General features: G+C 43.6%; 1 long non-coding RNA gene across 1 annotated transcript in view; it reads left to right on the forward strand.

Moving 5' to 3' along the window:
• Window positions 1-6077: 6077 nt before the first annotated feature.
• The window catches only part of LOC146863177 (uncharacterized), a 192025-nt gene continuing 178063 nt past the window's right edge, over window positions 6078-20039 (forward strand). Inside the window, exon 1 of the long non-coding RNA XR_014978566.1 lies at window positions 6078-6284. This is a non-coding gene — a long non-coding RNA (uncharacterized LOC146863177). The remainder of the gene's footprint in view (window positions 6285-20039) is intronic.

A 20039-nucleotide genomic window follows, 5' to 3' on the forward strand; every position in this document is an offset into this window, starting at 1 on the left:
GTCTGTTTTGTTGGGTCTCCATTTCTGAAACCAGAGTCCTGAAATAAATAGGACATTACACTGTCAACTACAACATCAGTTAGATTCATGACATTGATGAGTGAGCTTGTTCCTACATAAATTAGGTTTTTTCAACAAACAGTGATAAATCTGATATGTAATATAGATAGCTTCTTAAAGCAACCTCTAATATTACCTACTGGTGTTCGCCAGTAGGTAGTTACAGTATGGACCTAGTCTCCATAGAAAGAGTGTTTTTTGATTTGCCAATAATTTTGGCCGTTTGACAAATCTTCGGGACATTTTCAGAACTGATACAATCCCTCACTTACTTGAGCTTCGAAGCCACTTTGCCGCTGGATTCAAGCTAGCCTGGCTGATGAGGTGTATTACCTCGAAACCGGTCCCAGGATGCTTGTTTCTGGTTCAGGGAAGACCTGGCTTGGCTGTTCGGGCTGAACTGTTCCCATGAGGCACAGGGTCAAGACTGATTTGCATATGGCCCGGTCTGAACTGAGGTGGTGAAGTGAGCTAAAGAATGATGATGGATTCAACCCATATCTGTGACTGGGGGGGGAGTGTCTGATAAGTTTCAGTGCTCCATCCATCATCTCCTTGTGTTTGCTAAGAATTAAAGTTGCCTGAGTTAGTTTGCCTGATTTTAAAAGAGCATTGTTGGGAATGAGGGTACACTTTAATAGGAAATCAATTTGTCACCTTCCGCACTGTGCTATATACGTGTAGGAAATCCACCTGCCACCTTTGATACGAGGCTGCAGCTGGATAGGCTATCCATCGGGTCTCTTCAGTGCCATGCTATGCCTTTGCAGGAGACCCATTTGGTGTTTTCCTCTTCATTTGACACCGGTGTGCGAGATCCATCAAGCACCTTCAGCACCACATAAAATTCATTTAAGACAAGCGTCAGGCATCCTTGGCACTATTCTATAGCTGTGTTGGACATCCACATACTGTCTTTGGTACCATGCTATATTTGTAGCGGATCTGTCTGCCTTCTTAGACATACCAGAAGAGGAGATCCATCTACGGGTCCTCTCTATACATGTTTCAGACATCCACCTGACACTTTCCGCACTATCATTCTGATAACTTTAGCACCATGATAAACCTATGAACAAGATCAATTTGCAGTCAATGGCACCAGGCTGTCCTGCTGTAGGAAATTCATCTGTCACCTTTAGCACCATGAGCTATCTGTTTAGTATATTCATCTACCATCTTTGGCACCATATAATATCCATGTAGAAGATTCATCAGTCATTTCTGAACCATGTGAAACCTCAGTAGGCGATCTATCTGCCGTCTTTAGCATCAAGACCTAGGGACGTTCTTTGCTCCTGAGGCGGAAGCCGGGAGCTAGTTAGCTATTTTAATTCACGTAATTTGTATTGCCTGTACTTCTATTAAAAATAAACTTTTACTTGCTTATTTGCACATCACGCTCGTATGAGTGACTGGTTACATCCACATAGCGCCGCACCCTTCGGGGACCTCATAGTTTCCTCGAGCCGAGTTGGGCACTCTGTTGCCGGGACCTAGAGGGGCCGATCCATTACAGCGGCCATCTTGGGGAGGACGAGGTTGATGCGCTAGTTGCTGGGAGGTAGGGCTGGACACGCTGAGAGAAAGCGCATAAATTGAGAGGCACAGAGCAGCCGGGTAAGACCTAGGGACATTCTTTGCTCCTGAGGCGGAAGCCGGGAGCTAGTTAGCTATTTTAATTCACGTAATTTGTATTGCCTGTACTTCTATTAAAAATAAACTTTTACTTGCTTATTTGCACATCACGCTCTCATGAGTGACTGGTTACATCCACATAGCGCCGCACCCTTCGGGGACCTCGTAGTTTCCTCGAGCCGAGTTGGGCACTCTGTTGCCGGGACCTAGAGGGGCCGATCCATTACAGCGGCCATCTTGGGGAGGACGAGGTTGACGCGCTAGTTGCTGGGAGGTAGGGCTGGACACGCTGAGAGAAAGCGCATAAATTGAAACAGTCCATCTACGCGCTAGCGTACGCGTTTGCGGACGCGCCTTAGAGCGCCTAAGGAAAGCCCGTCTGTGCCCATCCGTGCCAGGCAGGACTAGGACGGGGTACAGGGCCATACTAATGGAACCCCCACATTCAAATACTCTTGTTTATAATGCTGACCTGCTAAGGGCTCTTAGTGGTGTTGTGAGGCCCACTTGTCCGATAGAGGCCTTACCAGAGGACATAATTTCCTTCTGTCCCTATTGCAAGCCTTTTAAGCCAGGGAAAGCTAATAATACCCGCTTTACATTCGCCCTGTTAAATTGTAGATCTCTCCCGAGGCACGCCATGGAGATCCACTTGATCCTAGAGGAACATGGCCCTGACATACTCTTTTAACTGAGACGTGGCTGACCGAGTCATCGGACCCGGATATAGTCCAGGCGCTCCCGTCCAATTATTCGATCATCAGACAGGATCGCCTGATAGGGAGGGGAGGAGGTGTGGCAATTATCCATAAGAACTCCTTTAGATGTAGAACCTATGAGAGTCCACTTATAGAGTGTGAGAGTCTTGGCTTCTCCATATCCTTCTCGCCCACATGTACCTTTTCAGGGATTTTGGTGTACAGACCTCCGGGTGATTACCGTGACTTCTGTAATAACCTTCTAGATAAGATCTCTCTCTCCATTAGCAGTACCCCCAACTTTTCCATCTTGGGCGACCTCAACATTCACCTTGATGAAGGCGATGCAGCTGCATCGCAATGTTTGCTCGATACCTTGGGTCTAGTACACCTGGAACAATTTGTGACAAGCCCCACGCACGTAGCCGGGCACCTACTAGATCACTGTTTTACTAACCTTGCGAACATTGTGTGTGACCAGCCCCACTCTGTCCCCTGGTCAGACCACGCTCTACTCTCTTTTGTGAGGTCTCCAGAGACACAGAATTACAGGGTTACCCATTCAAAGAAAGTTGGCCGAGTCTGGTCTAGATTACCGGTCAGGGATTGGGAGGCAGCCCTGAAGAGGTGCCCGCCTATTCCCCATGAGGGCCCAGTGGCTGCTAATGAAACCTTTGATAACTGGCTTAATTACACCCTAGATGCCACCCTCCCAAAAAAAGATTTGCGGCATCGGGAGGGTCATAATAAAAAACCGTGGTACTCTGGAAAACTTAAGGAACATAAGCAACTGTGCAAACGAGCCATCAATCGGTCAGATCCCTTAGATCCAACCAACGAAATCTGCTTGTAGTTCCTAGGGTGAAGTTGGCCCGGATGGGCGGCCGCCTACTCTCAGTCCAAGCGGCCAAAGGATGGAATAAACTCCCCGACAACATCAGGCATGAACCGAATCATATCGCTTTCAGGAAGCAATTAAAGACATTTTTGTTTCAATAAAGTCTTCTAATGTCCTCCGGTCTTACAGCGCTGGGATGCTCCAGGGTAGCCATGCGCTATACAAGAAAGTACTCATTCATTCAGTTATGTAATGTCAGTTTTGAAGAGTCACCTGCTGTCTTTGGCACCATCTATTTTTGGCTTTCCATGACCAACGTTTATACCTTACCTCTTTGTTTGTAAAATAAAGTGTAGGCTCTGTACCAGAGAAGATACACAACTGAAAAAGAAAGTGCTTCAACATGGATAGTTGAGTTGATGCTTGTAAATGAATGAGTGAGGAAATGCAAGAATCAATTAATGGTCAGAAGGATGGACAGAGAGTTAGTGTTTGGATAGTTGAGTGATTCAGTGCATGGATGGGTTAAAGGGTGAGTGACTGAATTAGTGATTCATCAATGTGTGCACTTAGTCAATCACCAGTTCATCCATCCAAACATACACAAGCTCACTGATGAATGGTGAAGTGATTCACTTATTTAAAAAGGCCTGCAAATTGGTTTTGCCAATGCTTTTTCAAGATAGGTCTGATAAAGAAACAGCCCATGTACTGAGGAAAATACCAATCTTAACAATGTGGTGAAATGAAGGGTCATAGAGTTGGACATGACATTTTTTAGATCTTTTTATAAGAGCACTGGGGAAGCCTATCTGGTTCACATAATTTTTTTTACTATAGACGGGTGTGATATTCTCTCTTTCAAGGAAGAAGGGGATCTAGGATGAAACTGCACTATACTTATTCAAATGGATCTCGGTCACAAACTGAGGCTTGAATCATCAATTCATTAGCATATCAATAATAGTGTGGCAGATTTTGCCCCACTGTAATGACAGAGAGGAGTAAATCTGCCAACCATGAAGTTTATTAACGCATTAGTCAATTTACAATTTCAAATCAGTTAGTCATGAGTTAATAATCTCCTCAATACAGCATGTGTGCGCATATGCCAGACAAATCAGAAGGCAAATGGGAATAAAGATTGAGTAGGGAAATTACAAGAGTCTGTTCCACTGAAAGGAAACTCCCCAATGCTAAGCTACAGTTTCGGGCAGAATGGGAAATTCATAAGCAGCAGGTGTCAGCAAATATAAAATCTCAAATAAAACCAAATGAAGATTCCAATCAGGACAAGAAGAAATGTGCTCACTTGAAAAGATATCTCTATGAGCAAGGTTGGGAGAAACAAGGGTGGACAGAAGCAAGTCTAACTAGCTAAAGTCTGAGACACGCAATTACACCGGAAACATCACCTAAGGATACAATGCACAGGTTCCCACAGAGAAGGAACCAATCAAATGTTAACATTCACCGGTGAGCACAGTGTCAGCCCATATCACATGAGTAATGCAGCAGACTGTTCCAGTTCCATGACCATTCAGAGATATCAGACAAAGGGAGGACTTCTATTTCTTTGGCTCCTTTTTTTCTCAGGTTCTGGAGGCTGCAATTTGAATCATTAAATTGCAAGATGCGACCTTCACATAACATCTTAACAATAATATGACAGACCAATGAGGGAACGAGCTGATCTTATATCTGAAACGAGAAAACGATTATGCACATCAAGCAGAAATACATTTCATTTATATGGAGTCGATTGACATGAGGCCTACAATGACCAGGGCTACCTTCACTGTGAACATACCCTAACTATAGGTAACTATTAGTGTAAACGTCACACGCTCTGGTCAGTCTAAACATGAAGTTATTCATGAATATATGTAAGAAATGATTCGGCATGTTATGCTTTAGTATGTCATTCAAACATAAAATAAACATAATGAGTGACACTGTGTCACCAGCCCTAAGAGGACTGTCAACAATAGGACATAAGGCCTTAGACCAACCAGCATCCAGATCCATCAAGTTATCCCTGTGGAGCTCTTTGATCTTAATTATCAGGGCTGCTGCCCCTGATTGATTGCATAGTGTCTGAGTTCAGATACAAATTCAGTATTGCCGTGTGAAATTAATGGCATTTGCTGACATCTACAGCTTTGCCGAATGAAAATAACTATGACAATATTTCTATGGTGATACCAGACTTGCATAAGCTGGTGGTAGCATTTTTATGCTAAGAAACTATGTTACTTTCCTCTAAATCTCACAAACAAAATATAACACTTTTTAGTGTACATTCCTGTTGTGTTTGAACCAACTGAACCATCGGCCAGTTTTAGAACCTGCAGAAAACCAAGTCCTGAAATGTAATCATGATCCTCTGTTTATCTAATATTCCAGCTTTGAGAGCCTGAAGTATAGAGAATATTGACTAATGCAGAATTAAACAGAATGATAACACTCATATGTTTATAAGTCACGGGCAAGTAAATACCTAAATACAACTGTTCTGGTTTTTTGGGATAATCAATATAACAAAGTGAAGGGAGGAAAAACATGAGATACATAAGGCTAGAATAAAGTTAATCATGAAACAAAACTGTGTTTTCAGACAGAATAAAACAATTAAAAAAATTCAACTATGAACAGTTATGGATGTCAATAGAATCAATTATAGGCTGTTCTCTCTGTCCTCTTCTTTGGTTACTCTAGTTCTATCCTCGGGATACCTGGTTTCCGGGGTCATGGAAGCCTTTCCGGGGTTATGAAAGCCTTGAGACGAACAGAAATTAACTAAACCGTACTGAAGACGCCTTACTTTCTTTCTATACTTTTCTCTCTTCGCAATTCAATAGACTGTCCGCTGGTGAACGGATAAGGATGAGACAAGGAGTCAGCCCTGTAATGCCTTCAGTGGAGTCAAAGGAGGAGAGTCGTCACTTCCGCCACTGCTAGTATTCCGACGCAACAGCAGTCACGTGAATGGTCGTAACACGATGAGGCAAGAGGCGATTCTACATCAACTTTCTGATGCCATCCCTATGGTGAGAGAAACATTTCTGATAAATGTTCGTGTTTTTATGGTGTTAAATATCGAAACTTTTCATACTTTGGGCTGACTCAATAGAGGTTTAATCGGAGAAAATTAACCATGCAGTTTCAACTGTAGCCTGCATGCTGAAAAAATAAACTGGCAGACAAGTCGTGATGGGCTGGCTCAAGTCAGAAGCCCATGCAAAGCTATTTAAATAAACACTCGTTTAAGAATTATGGCTCATCTAAATCAGTGGTCAGCAAACTTCCATTGGGGTAACTGAATGGCAGGACGCCATGTAATAAGTTTAACGGTTATTACATGTCCTGATGTTTTATCCTCTGCGCATGTTTCTAGTGGGTCCTGACCACCAGCGTCCCAAAGGGTCCGGGGTAGCAGCTCTCTGTAATTCCAGACACGATTTGGGGGTTATGCCGACATGTGGAAACCATGCAGCTGGCTATGTCCTCTCGGGGATGCATTACGATCGGAAAAAGCCTGTTAACATTATCCTGGAGATGATTTCTAGTGAAAACATAGGGCCTCGTTTACAATACTTTGACGCAGGGCAGCAGGCCTTCCTGCTACGCTGCCGTGCGTCAAAAGAAATGGGCAGGAATGCACCGTATCCACAAGATACCACGCTGTCCTTTTCCCCTGCACTGGTGCACAATGGGTTGCCAACGCCGGTAACCTCGCGCCATGATGCAAGGGTGTCTGCGTTGTATGGGGGATTGCTTTTGTGCAGGAAAGCACACCTTCTTGCATAAAAACAATCACAAGAGGTATTTTCCTCTTTCACACATAGGAAAAGTAAAAACGAGGAGAAATAAAAGTATTTCTCCTCGTTACACCTCCTTTACGCCTCCACTGAGGAGGCATAGGAATCAGACGTTTTCCCAGGTTTACAAAAACTTGTGCATCTGGGAATGCATCAGCTTCTTTGGATGTTGCGTGGAAACACCCACAGCAGCACCCATGGAACGTCCCTTTCACGCTGAGTAATAGGTGAAAGGGGCCATATTTACAAGGCCATGAAAAGCCACGCAGGGTGGCTTTACGTGGCCTTGTAAATATGGGCAGACACTGAGCTGTTGTTGCATCAAAAACAGTGACGCACTGGTGGCGCAATGGGCTTGTAAATAGTACCATTGAGTCTAAAGTAGCAGACCTCCGATCTAACTCCAAAAAATAATTAAGCACCTGAGAAATTGCAATCACTGTTCGAACAGGAATCGCAATTACAAGGGGTGCACCCTGTAATTATGAGGTGCAATTAAGGTTGCCTTCTTATATAAATTTCTGCAGGTTAAACCTGCTGCATCTTAACAAGGGGAAAGGCCCAGTATTTAGCATTTTTTGAGGATTTTGGTGCTAAAAGCACCAAAAGCAACATATCATTCCCGAACAACTCAGAATATGCGGTAACTATTGCATTCAACAAATCTCGTCGTCAGATTTCTATCGGATGCGATGATTATCTCATGTGACAGGGCTTACTCGTTATTAAGCCTTAGAACTCCAAGCACCACGTTCTAAGAAAGCCTGATCCACATTGTGAAAATAATTTCCTGGGGCACCAATAAACTTAATAGATAAGCATGTGCCCTTTCCAAGATTTTTGGGTTACTGTTTCTCTCACTGCATTAGATTCATTTTTGGATAGGGTGCTATCAGTACTTAATTTGAGCTGGTGGTTCCCATGGCTCGTATTTCTCCCCCCCTGCACTCTTAGGATAGTCCAGGTGAAAGTTTGCGGCCTGCTTCATCCCTCAGTTCTTGCTTCATCTTGATGTGATATTAGTCATGTTATCATGACTCGTGTGGGATTTAATTTCAGTTACTGGTGTGCAAAGCATGTTGTCGACTGCCTCAGGGTCATGTCTTGTGAATACATAGTGGTCCCAAGGTTACTTTTTATTGGTTTTAAAAAAAATCGGGGCTGGCTTTGAGGCTCCGCTCTGGGGTCAGGTCTCCACTTGGGAGACTGGTGATGGACCAGGTGACATCACTAGATCCATCAGCATCAATCAAGCTTCAGCAGGCAGTGTCCTTCTAGGTTCTATCAATCAATCAATCAAAGCATTTATATAGCGCACTACTCACCCAGAGGGTCTCAAGGCGCTAGGGGAGGGGGGTCCGCTACTGCTCGAACAGCCAGGTCTTGAGTTGCTTCCTGAAGGCGAGGTGGTCCTGAGTCAGGCGGAGGTGGGTCGGGAGGGAGTTCCACGTCCTGCCGGCGAGGAAGGAGAAGGACCGTCCCCCTGTGGTGGCTCTTCGGATGCGGGGGACGGTGGCGAGGGCGTGGCCGGTCGATCGAAGCTGGCGTTTGGGAGCGTAGAAGTTGAGGCGGCTGTTGAGGTATCCTGGGCCTTGGTTGTGTAGGGCTTTGTGTGCGTGGGTGAGGAGACGGAAGGTGATTCTCTTGGTGACCGGGAGCCAGTGCAGGTCTCTCAGGTGTCCGGAGATGTGGCTGCGACGGGGGATGTCCAGGATGAGTCGTGCTGAGGCGTTCTGGATCCGCTGAAGTCTTTTCTGGAGTTTGGCGGTGGTTCCGGCGTAGAGGGAGTTGCCGTAGTCCAGACGGCTGGTGACGAGGGCCTGGGTGACCGTCTTCCTGGTCTCGGTGGGGATCCACCGGAAGATCTTTCGTAGCATGCGCAGGATGTTGAAGCACGACGAGGAGACGGCGTTGACTTGTCTGGTCATGGAGAGGGTGGAGTCCAGGATGAAGCCCAGGTTGCGTGCGTGGTCTGTTGGTTTGGGTGCGCTGCCTAGGGCGGGGGGCCACCAGGAGTCGTCCCAGGCGGAGGGTGAGGATCCCAGGATGAGGACTTCCGTCTTGTCCGAGTTCAGTTTCAGGCGGCTGTTCTTCATCCATTCGTCTACCTTTTTCATCCCTTCGTGGAGGTTGGCTCTGGCGGTGGCGGTGTCGTTGGTGAGGGAGAGAATCAGCTGGGTGTCGTCGGCGTAGGAGATGATGTTGAGGTTGTGCTGGCGTGCGATGTCTGCGAGGGGGCTCATGTACACTTTGAAGAGGGTTGGACTCAGCGAGGAGCCTTGAGGAACGCCGCAGATGACTTCGGTGGCTTCAGATCTGAACGGGGGGAGGCGGACTCTCTGTGTCCTTCCGGCGAGGAAGGAGATGATCCACTCCAGTGCCTTCTCCTGGATTCCGACGTTGCTGAGTCGCTGCACTAGTGTACGGTGGCAGACAGTGTCGAAGGCCGCGGAGAGGTCTAGGAGGATGAGGGCCGCTGTTTCTCCGTTGTCAAGCAGAGCTCGGATGTCATCGGTGGCTGCGATCAGGGCGGTCTCGGTGCTGTGGTTGGCCCGGAAGCCAGACTGCGAGAGGTCAAGGGATCCGTTCGTCTCGAGGGAGGCGGCCAGCTGCTTGTTGATGGTCTTCTCGATGACTTTTGCAGGAAACGGGAGCAGCGAGATGGGGCGGTAGTTCTTGAGGTCGGTGGGGTCGGCTGATGGCTTCTTTAGTAGAGCGCTGAGTTCGGCGTGCTTCCAGCTCTCCGGGAAGGTAGCGGTGTCGAAGGAGGTGTTGATGATGTCCCGCAGGTGGGGTGCGATGACAGCGTCGGCCTTGTTGAAGACGTGGTGAGGGCAGGGGTCGGTAGGAGATCCGGAGTGGATGGAGTTCATCGTGCGGACGGTGTCTTCGGTGCTGATCGGGGTCCAGGCGCGGAGGGTGGTGGTGGGGGCGGTGGTTCGGTGGTGGCGTGCGTCGGTTGAGTGCTGAAGCTGTTGTGTATGTCCGCGATCTTGTTGTGGAAGTAGGAGGGGAGGGAGTTGCAGAGGTCTTGTGAAGGGGTGATGTCGTTGTTACCGGCGTTGGGGTTGGAGAGCTCTTTGACAATGTTGAAGAGTTCCTTGCTGTTGTGTGCGTTGTTGTCCAGTCGTTCCTTGAATGCGGTTTTCTTGGTGGCGTGGATGAGTTGGTGGTGTTTTCGGGTGGCGAGCTTGAGGGCAGTCATGTTGTCCGGTGTTGGGTCTCTGCGCCAGGTTCTCTCGAGGGCTCGGCAGTTCTTCTTGGAGCTCTTGAGTTCGTCGGTGAACCATGGGGCTTTCTTGCTACCGGGTCTGCTAGTCGGGGTCTTCAGAGGGGCGAGGTCGTCTGCGCAGTCGCTGATCCACTTCGTGAGGTTGGTGGCCGCTTGGCTGGGGTTCTATTGCTAGCTGTGTGGTTGACTACTTGGGACCCCCACCTACCATGGACTGTTGTAGGGCAGGGCAGTGCCTGCAGACTGTTGTATTTATGTATTAGACCAAAATAACTTGCACCATATGTTGATGCGTAACTGTATAAAGTATATGTATCTTTAACACAGAATGTTGCATCACTCATGTTCTAGGGGGCTGATGTACTGTGACAGAGTTGGGTTCTCTGTGTGGTCAGTTGACTGCTGGCTGGAGAGGGATCACCAACTGCAGCTATCTATGTGCGCAATAAACTTGAACCTCTACTGATGCAGCGGAGTTTACCAGCTCTACGCACACACATACACACAACTCTCGTTTGGGCCCAGATACATTCATACATTCAATGAGCTAGCAAATATCCAGTGGTCATCAATTTTGATTTACCTTAGAGACATGTTACACCAGTATCATTACCATTCCCTGTCTCCTTAAGTAAATGTACTTTTGTCAATTGATCTAGTGGTGGATTAGAATAGGGGGGAAATAATAACACATTTAAGCTTTAATTTAAAGAACCACCGACTCAAAGGAGTTTTAAAGAATTATCTAAATTAATAGTTTTGTGAGTCAAGTCAGAATACACGTAGATACACCAAAATTCTCCAGCAGGAAAAATAGTACAGTTAGCTTAAAATCAATTCACAGTAGTAAATTCTCGTGATGACAGTACCTGAGGAGAGAAAATAGAGAGCAAATACAGAACATTACCCCACAGAACTATAGTTACCTAGAATGGTGTGAGGACCTAGACATCAGAGTATCAAGGATTCAAGACAGGTTCAGGACCGGGAAGGTGACCTCTTCTAATGCAACGCCAGCGTTGCACCCCTCTTTGGTGCTACTCTCTCCGGCTCGGGCTCGTCCGGACCCCTTCCTAGATGTGCCTCCTCGGTTGTTCCGCGATTAGTCCCTAGTGTTGGATTCTTTAATCTGCCTGCAGCGATTAGGGCAGAATCTCAGCATAGCATCAGCATGTGCGGTATCAAGTGTGTCTGACTAACTAAACTTACCTCTGTTATATCAATTCAAGTGTATGATCCACCTCCAAATGTTTCAATTCTATGTACACCCCTCAATTTGATTGGGCCAGGCAGTAGGGTGAGGACATCACACCATACTAAGTGCAATAACTTTCTTTAGTTCTATTGTCTAATATCCCTCCCCTGAAACTTAATACCCTCAAGCTTTATTCCCACAAGCATTTCATATGTGGATGGATAATTTTGAAGTACAATGTATCAGCTTCTTCCTTTTGCAGGTTCAAGAGTTTTGCTTCCCATGTCCTTGCTGGGCACATGTTCTTGGCAGAAGTTCAATGACATCACTAGTCTCAGGACAAGGATTCAGTGCGCATGTGTAGCTGTCGCAAAGGAATAGGGATGTCAGTCATCCCACAGAAAAGCTTCACCTAGATACAGTATGTAAATCGTGGTGCAACATTAGTACCCCCAAACATGTTGGTTACATTATTACATGTTATTCAAGAGGATTGCATACGAGCAAGTCTCTTTATACAAAACCTTGCTCCATCAATCCCCTCTCTGATGGCATTTTATGCCATCACTAGCTTCTATCATTAAATCAGATGCCAAATTTAGCATTCTACCATTTCGATTTCTTCAAATCTTTTATTCCTTCCTTTGTCCTTTTTAAATTGTGATACTTTCATGCTTTTGTAGATTTTTCCATTCAATTCTTCAAGTCGTATTTCGTCTAATTTACTTTTCCTACACTTCTCATTCACTTCGTACCTCTTTCTCTTCCCACTACATTTGTGGCAACACATTATTATCAGAACTAACAAAGTTATGCCCATGATTGGTAGTAATATTTGACGTAAGAAATCTTAACCTATGTTAGAAAACCAACCACCTATACCGGAAAAACTATTAGTTATTTTCTTCCATACACTGTCAACCTCCAGTGGTTTCAGTTCCTCTTCCAAATGTGTACTATTCTTAATATACCCTCCAATTTCTACACTTTCAACCAGGAACATAAGTGCAACAATGTTGCGCTTTTAAAATTTTACAGACTCCACCCTCTTTTGCTAATAAGATATCAAGGGCAAGTCGATTTTGCAAAACCATATATCTAACAGCATTTAATTCTGTATTGATCAATAAGAATCCTCCAGCAGTGTCAGTAGATAACCGATCAACCATTGTAGACAATTGACAGATTTTTCGAGGATTCAGCAGAACCCCCACTGAAGGTATCAATGCACTAAATATGTCACCTACTATTTCAGAAAAACTAGCTCTTTTATATCGGGTTAGTCCATTACTGTCATCATTGCTTCCAGTGATTCTTCTAACATGATAGACTTTAGGGAATACTATTCCAAAATAGCAACTCCCGTACCAATGATTAGGCAGCCTAAAGTAGGCTTTGTTTCCACAAATATAATAGATTCCAGGAAATACTGGATCAGTTCCCCCTTTTAGTCCCCAACCCCCAATTCCTAAGAAATTATGTTCACACTCACTGGAACCAATGAATGCGTTGTTATATTCTGTTTTTAGTCTATGGAGACAGATTTTCCCTTTCTTTTCAAAATCCAGGGTCATGGCAGCATGTGTCTTGCCATTTACCAAACGGTCTTCCTTCTCAGCCCATTTAGGTATCTGAGGTTTCGGTTCAGAGGCCCTTCTTTGGAAATCCTGTCCCCTCTGTTCTACTAGATTCAAAAATATCTTTTCTTCTTCATGTAATTTACATGTTAAGTTGCGTTTGTGTGCATCAGCTATATCTATTGCTTTCATTGTTGAAAAATATTCACCCATGAATTGTGAGTCTCTAGTACTAAGGACGGGGTTCATGCTCCTTCGCATAGGGACCTCTGAAAATATTACATCTACATTTGAATAATAATACTGTAGTTTTCCAGTTCTATAAAATAAACTAGCTAATACACTACATGAAATACCATATGTAAAGGTAAATGATGATAAGTTACCCCTTCAGCTAGTGAGGTTGGCAATATCATACAAACATAACAATCACTAACTTCCATTGTTTCTACATAATGTATTAATAGATTTGCAAAATATATTTAAATCAGTTTAGTTTTTATTCACAGTATAGTGTAAGTCTAACTCATCTGGTGTTTCTAAGTCTACTCTATCACCTTTGTATGTATATTAGTACTATTCTGTTTGTAACCATTAAATAGGGAATAGCTAATGCTAATATTACCCACATTATGAAGACTAATAATAAGCTACATATACAGATCCTACAGCACTTCTTTCTACAGCTTTGTTTTGGTTTTCCAGTAACTTTATTATCAGACATTTTTGGACAAGAAGATTGTCTCTTCTTTAATTCAGAAACTTGATATGAGATAACACCTTAAGTGTCTTCTTTTTTTTCCAAGTCGGTCTCACTTCCTCATCAGTTCGTTCAACATTCAGTTCTTCGTCACTTTCTTCATTTATGTCGAGATTTTCAAAATCTTCAAGAATGACATATGTCCATTCAGGTCCCTTGAACTTGCTATTCAATGTCTTCAATCTTTGGCTCCTTCGTTTTGGAGTTTCAGTGGAAGGTCCAGATTGGCTGGATACTTCATTTACTTGATCAGGTTCTTCACTGATTGTCTTAAGGCGGTATTTCAGTGTCTTGACAATCCGTGGCCAGTTATCACCTTTTCGGCTTTTCTTAGCTCTCACTGCACTGTCAGTTTCTTCAATGCTTCTTTTATTTTATTTTATTTGTGGCACAATTTGATCATAATCGTCTTCAGATTTTCTCTCTATCTGACCTTGTCCAGGGCTTATTGTTTTGGCCTGTTCTGCCTGGATATGTTCATCTACCTCAATCTGACCCTGTTGAGAATTGGTGATGTTTGGGTTTTCTTCTATATCCCGAACCTGTGTTTCTATGCCTGTCTGATCCTGTTCAGGCCTTCTTACCCTTTGACTTTCTTCTGCCTGAACGTTTTCTCTAAAACCTACCTGTCCCTTCTCAGACTCAGGAATGAGGCTTTGATTTTCTTCTGTCTGAGTATATTATTCTCTCCTTAACTGTTCCTGCTCAGGTTCCCTAATAGATGTATCCCGACTATCCTGAGCGAGTTCTTCTACACCTGACTGATTCTCACTCTTTTCCTGTCTATCTAACTGTGTTTGACTTCTAGTTTTTAAAATTACTTCAAGTATGTCCACCACTGGGATCCAGTTGTCCTGATAGGTGCTTGGTTGTTTATGGGCAGCTACTTCAGGATCTACTATAGGAGGTTCTTCACCTGCGCAACCTTCAGCAACTTCAACTGCTCACATCAATTGAAAACCTTCTTCAGGAGCTGGTATCCTTTTTGTATGACTTGCATGAATCCAATTAGGCAATCCTGCACACTTTACAGCTGTTGAGGTAGTTAGTATAACCTGATGTGGTTTGTCCCACCTTGGTGCTAGGCACGATTCTCGAGTGTGATTCTTCACAACTACCCAGTCACCGGGATTCAGATCATGCGCTTGGCTCAGCTGTCTGTTAACTGCGTCTTCCCCAACCTGATGAGAGATAGAAGGCACTATGTCAGCCAACTCTTTGCAATACTCCAAAACCAAGTCATCAGTTATATTCAACAGCTTGTGTCCTAGTACACATGCTTGTCTCATTGCTCTTCCCATGAGTATTTCATTGGGACTCAATCCAGTATTTTTGCCAGGAATACTTCTGAGTCCCATTAGAACAAGAGGTAAAGCATCAGGCCATTCCAGTGGGTTGGATGCACACACCTTTCCGAGTCTTGACTTGATTGTGCCATTTAATTGTTCTACTACCGCAGAAGCCTCTGGGCGGTAAGCGCAGTGCAATTTTTGTTCGACTTTGAATGCTTCACAAATTAGTCGAATTATTTCATTTTTGAAAGGTGACCCTCTATCTGATTCAATCGTCATTGGAAAACCAAATCTAGGGATGAGTTCTCTTAATAAGAGTTTGGCCACTGTCAAGCTGTAATTTCTTCGGGTCAGGTATGCTTCCACCCACTTTGAGAATAAACAAACCATGACAAGTACGTATTTCAACCCTCGACAAGCAGGCAGTTGAATAAAATCCAGTTGAAGTCTTACAAAGGGACCATCTGCCTTTCAAATCTTTCCCATACTAACCATGGTTTTCCTACCAAGATTCATCTGTTGCCATGTTTAGCATCTTTGGCAAAGACTCTGCTACATTCCTGAATTTTGCGTTAAACCAATCTTGTCTGAAAAGTCGAATCATAGCATCTCTGCCTACATGTGTGTCTCCATGATACATCCTAGCCATAGGTGCAAGCATACTGTCTGGCATTACTGGTCTGCCATCATAACAAACCCACACACCATCTTTTGCCCTTCTTTGACATCCTATTTTCACCCACTCTTCCTTTTCTCTCATTTCTACTGCATCCTGCAGATCTTTTACCTCCTCCCAAGTCCCCACTCCTGCAAGTAGCATAAGTTGGCAGCTGATTCCACAAGTTTCGATTTTCTTATTTAGTGCAATCTCATATCTTGCACAGTACTGGGCAACCTGGTAAGCATTTCGGTTACCGTCTGTCACATAGTCATCTCCTGATTGGTGAGCAGCACACTTAACCACGGCTACCTCTTTTGGTAATTGAATTGCCTCAATTAATTCTCTAACAAAATTTCCATTTTTAATGGGAGTTCCTGAGGAAGTCAGGAAATCCTTCTGCATCCATAGCTGGCCAAAATCATGCATGACCCCATAACTATATTCGCTATCAGTAAATATGGTTATTCTCCAATTTTTCCCAGTTTTGCAGGCTTTAATTAAAGTGATTAATTCGGCTACATGTGCAGATTTGACTTCTGGTAAATAGGATGCTTCGAATCTTCCAGCCAATGTATAAACAGCGTAAGCAGCACTTAATCCTCCCTCTTCGTGTCGCATGCATGAGCCATCTACAAATAGCTCATGATCTGCATTTTTCAGGGGTTCCTCATTAATGTCAGGACGTGGTTTGGTGCTAAGTTCAGTCAGGTCAAGACATTCATGTTTAACCTCATCTTTCACCTTCTTGGTATTGATCAGGTAGTAAGGTGGCTGGATTGAGAACAGTACACCTCACTATAGTCACGTTTTCAGCCCCCAGTATTATTCTCTCATATTTAGTTAGCCTACTGGGAGTGAGGTACTGCGTTCGGGTTTTGGTCAGCAAAATCACAACTGAATGGGGAACGTACACCTTTACAGGGTGTCCCATCACAATTGACTCACTGTGTTCTATGCGTACACAAGTTGCAGCTACAGCTTTCAGACAACCTGGCAATGCACATGCCACAGGGTCTAGAGTAGCAGAAAAATATGCCACTGGTCTTCGCATCAATCCATGTCTCTGTGTCAGGACTAAGAGTGCACAATTATCTCTCTCATAGCAAAACAATGCAAATTCTTTTGAGTAGTCTGGCATTCCCACAGCAGGTGCTTCGCACAAACAATTTCGTAATTTTATAAACGATTCCATGCTTTCATCATCCCACTCTATGGGGTCCTTTGCTCTCTTTTTGGTCATCTGTATCAGGGGTTTAGCCAATAAAGAAAACCCTACAATCCACTGCCTACAATATCCAACAACCCCAATAAACATTCTTATTTCTCTTTGGGTTTGTGGCAACTGCATTTGTCTTATTATTCTGATTCTTACTGAAGTCACCTTTCTAATTCCTGTCTCAATTTGAAGTCCCAGGAATTTTACTGAGTTTTTACAAAACTGAAGTTTCTCGGGGGTCACTTTGTGTCCACCTTTTGCCTAATGATTTAGCAATGCAATTGAATCAGTGAAATAGTCATCTCGTGTGTTCAACGCAACCAATAGGTCGTCAATGTATTGCACCAGGACTGATTCTCTGGGCAACGCACGAGATTCAAGACTTCTCTTGAGAATCTGATTAAAGATTGAAGGACTTTCAGTGTACCCTTGAGGCACACGATTCCCCACGTAAACATGCTCCTCGAATTTAAATGAAAATATAAACTGACTATCTGGATGCAATGGAATAGAAAAGAATGCATAACATAAATCAATTACTGTGAACGAACCTGCTTTCCATAGTATCTGGTAAAGAATCACAGCTGGGTTGGGCACTACTGGACAACATGGTACAATAATTTTATTTATTTTTCTCAGGTCCTGAACCACCCTATATTTCCCGTTAGGTTTCTTAATGCCAATTGTAGGTGAGTTACAAGGGCTACTCATTATTTCTTTCAAAATACCTTGTTCGACTAATCGCTCAATCTCTGCTGCAACGCCTGCCTTTATTTCAGGACTCATTTTTTATTGTCGAGTATTTGGATAAATAGCACCTTCTTTCACTGTCACTTTTACGGGATCTACATTCGCCATTAATCCTATTTCTTTTCCAGTAAAATCCCATATCTCTGCATTTACAGTCAGTTTGACTTCAGCAGGTAATTCATCTTTGGTTATCATTGAATACATTTAATTTACTTCTGTTCCTTGTTTGGCTAACATGAACTTGTAAACTCCGTCTTCATCTGGGGTTTGTATTGCAACACCATCCGGTGTGCAATATATGGTGCAATTCATTTTGCAAAATAAGTCCCTTCCAAGAAAGTTTACAGGACTTGAGTCACAAACTACAAATGTATGCATTTCTTTAAAATTACCGATTTGCACTCAATGGGTTCTGTGATCGGGGTTCTAATCTGTTTGTTCGAGACACCTACTACTTGGATGGCTTCACCCGAGAGGGGCAGGTTAGGAATGTCTGCTGTTCTCACAGTAGACCTGGTAGCACCAGTGCCCAACAAGAAAGTGATATAATTTCCTTTTACTTTACCTTCTATGTATGGACCTGGCTGATCTACCGGTAGGGATGCGCCAAGAACGCACTCCCCTTCCTCCCCCCTCAGGCACAGTCATTCCTGCTCATAATTGAGAATTGGGTCCTGCAAAAGAAACTGCAAGGTTACATAATGTTTCTTACCACTTCCTTCTGGGAATCCGGTGTCCACTCTGTACTTGGCTTAACTCACAAAATTTGGCTTAGGGGCAGGTGGCAATTGACTCTGAAGATCTATACCCTGTTGCGGTTGAATCATTAACACCTCATTCTGTGTCTGTGGATTTAAATTTTGATTTGGGCCATTATTAACTTGAATGAATTTACACTCGTTTTTCCAATGCCCCAACTTCCCGCACCCTTGACAGGGAAACCTTTTGTTTGCCTCTTCCCGATTCAACTTTCCCCGAGGTTTTCCCCCATTATTGTCATTTTGACCTTGTACTCTTCCTTGATTTTCTGACTGTTTATTCAATTGAATCTCTTGCTGTTCAGCTAAATTTACTTGAGCCCACATTACTTTTTCTTCTAAGGCTTTTCGTCTGTTATCAATTTCATCCCCACAATATTTTGCAAACTTTAAAATTCCGTCTATGGGCTTTGATTGGCAACATAACCTGTGTTGCATAATCATTTGAGATATATCCAATCTTAACCCTGTCACAAATCGATACACAAAATGAGTCATGTCCTTGTTCTTTATACTTTCAAATCCACTATACTGATTTAACACCTGTAATAGGCGTTCGTAGTATGCATGTACAGACTCATTTTGCTCTTGGGTTGTTCTGTCTATTTTTACCCAATCAGTTTCTTTCGGGACAATTTTACTCTTCAGAAAAGTGATCACCTGGTGATTTGTTTTTCATTCCATCTTCTGACGGGGCTCCTGTCTTTGAATCTCTTGGATACTCTTCACTAGGCCAATCTACAGTAATTTTACACTCCGTCCACAAATCGGCTGGTACTACTATGTCAAACAGACCAGCCAGATCTTTTAACAAAACCTTTGACACTTTCACAAACCTCTCAACTTGTCTGTACCACTTCACTGGCTTCTCTCTCAGTTTAGGAAAATTATTTGTAAACGACAAAATATCCTGTCTAGTCCATAGTACATGCACGTACCCCCCTCCGGGTACTTCCCTCATCGGATACAACCTCTCAACCTTTTCTGCTTCTCTCATTGCATATTCAGATGTCGTTCGATTTACCTGTGCTTCTTCCTTTTTCTTTGTCCACCTAACTTTCCATTTGTCAAGATCTCCCCATATTTGCAATAGAAATAATAAGTCCTTGATCTGTAGTTTTCTTCCGGACACATTCATGTTTTCCAAATCTTTATCAGAAAATTCTGCTCTATCGGGTTTCTGCAACACCTTTGACCTCCCTATGTCAATTCCCATTTCAGATGCCAGATTCGTCAGTTTTTCATGGAATGTTTTTGTATTTCGTGTGATGCTTCTACAAATAAACAGTAACTCTTCCTCACTGTATGTGTTTAATCTGTCTAGACCCACATTTCCGGCAATCATTTCTTCCAATTCTACTCGCAATTTGAAAATGTCTAATATTTCTTACTGTGGCTTTGGCTTCTCTGTTTCTTGAGTCCATCTCTCTATATCTTCTGGGGTTACTATTGTGGCACTTCTGGTTCCTGTTGAGGCTTCTAGTCTAACTTCCTTTGAACAACTGGGCAAATTTCTCCTCGGGGTTTCCATTATTGGTTCTCT

The sequence above is a fragment of the Triturus cristatus genome, chromosome 2_2, assembly GCF_964204655.1.
Source record: "Triturus cristatus chromosome 2_2, aTriCri1.1, whole genome shotgun sequence".
Classification (NCBI taxonomy): domain Eukaryota; kingdom Metazoa; phylum Chordata; class Amphibia; order Caudata; family Salamandridae; genus Triturus; species Triturus cristatus.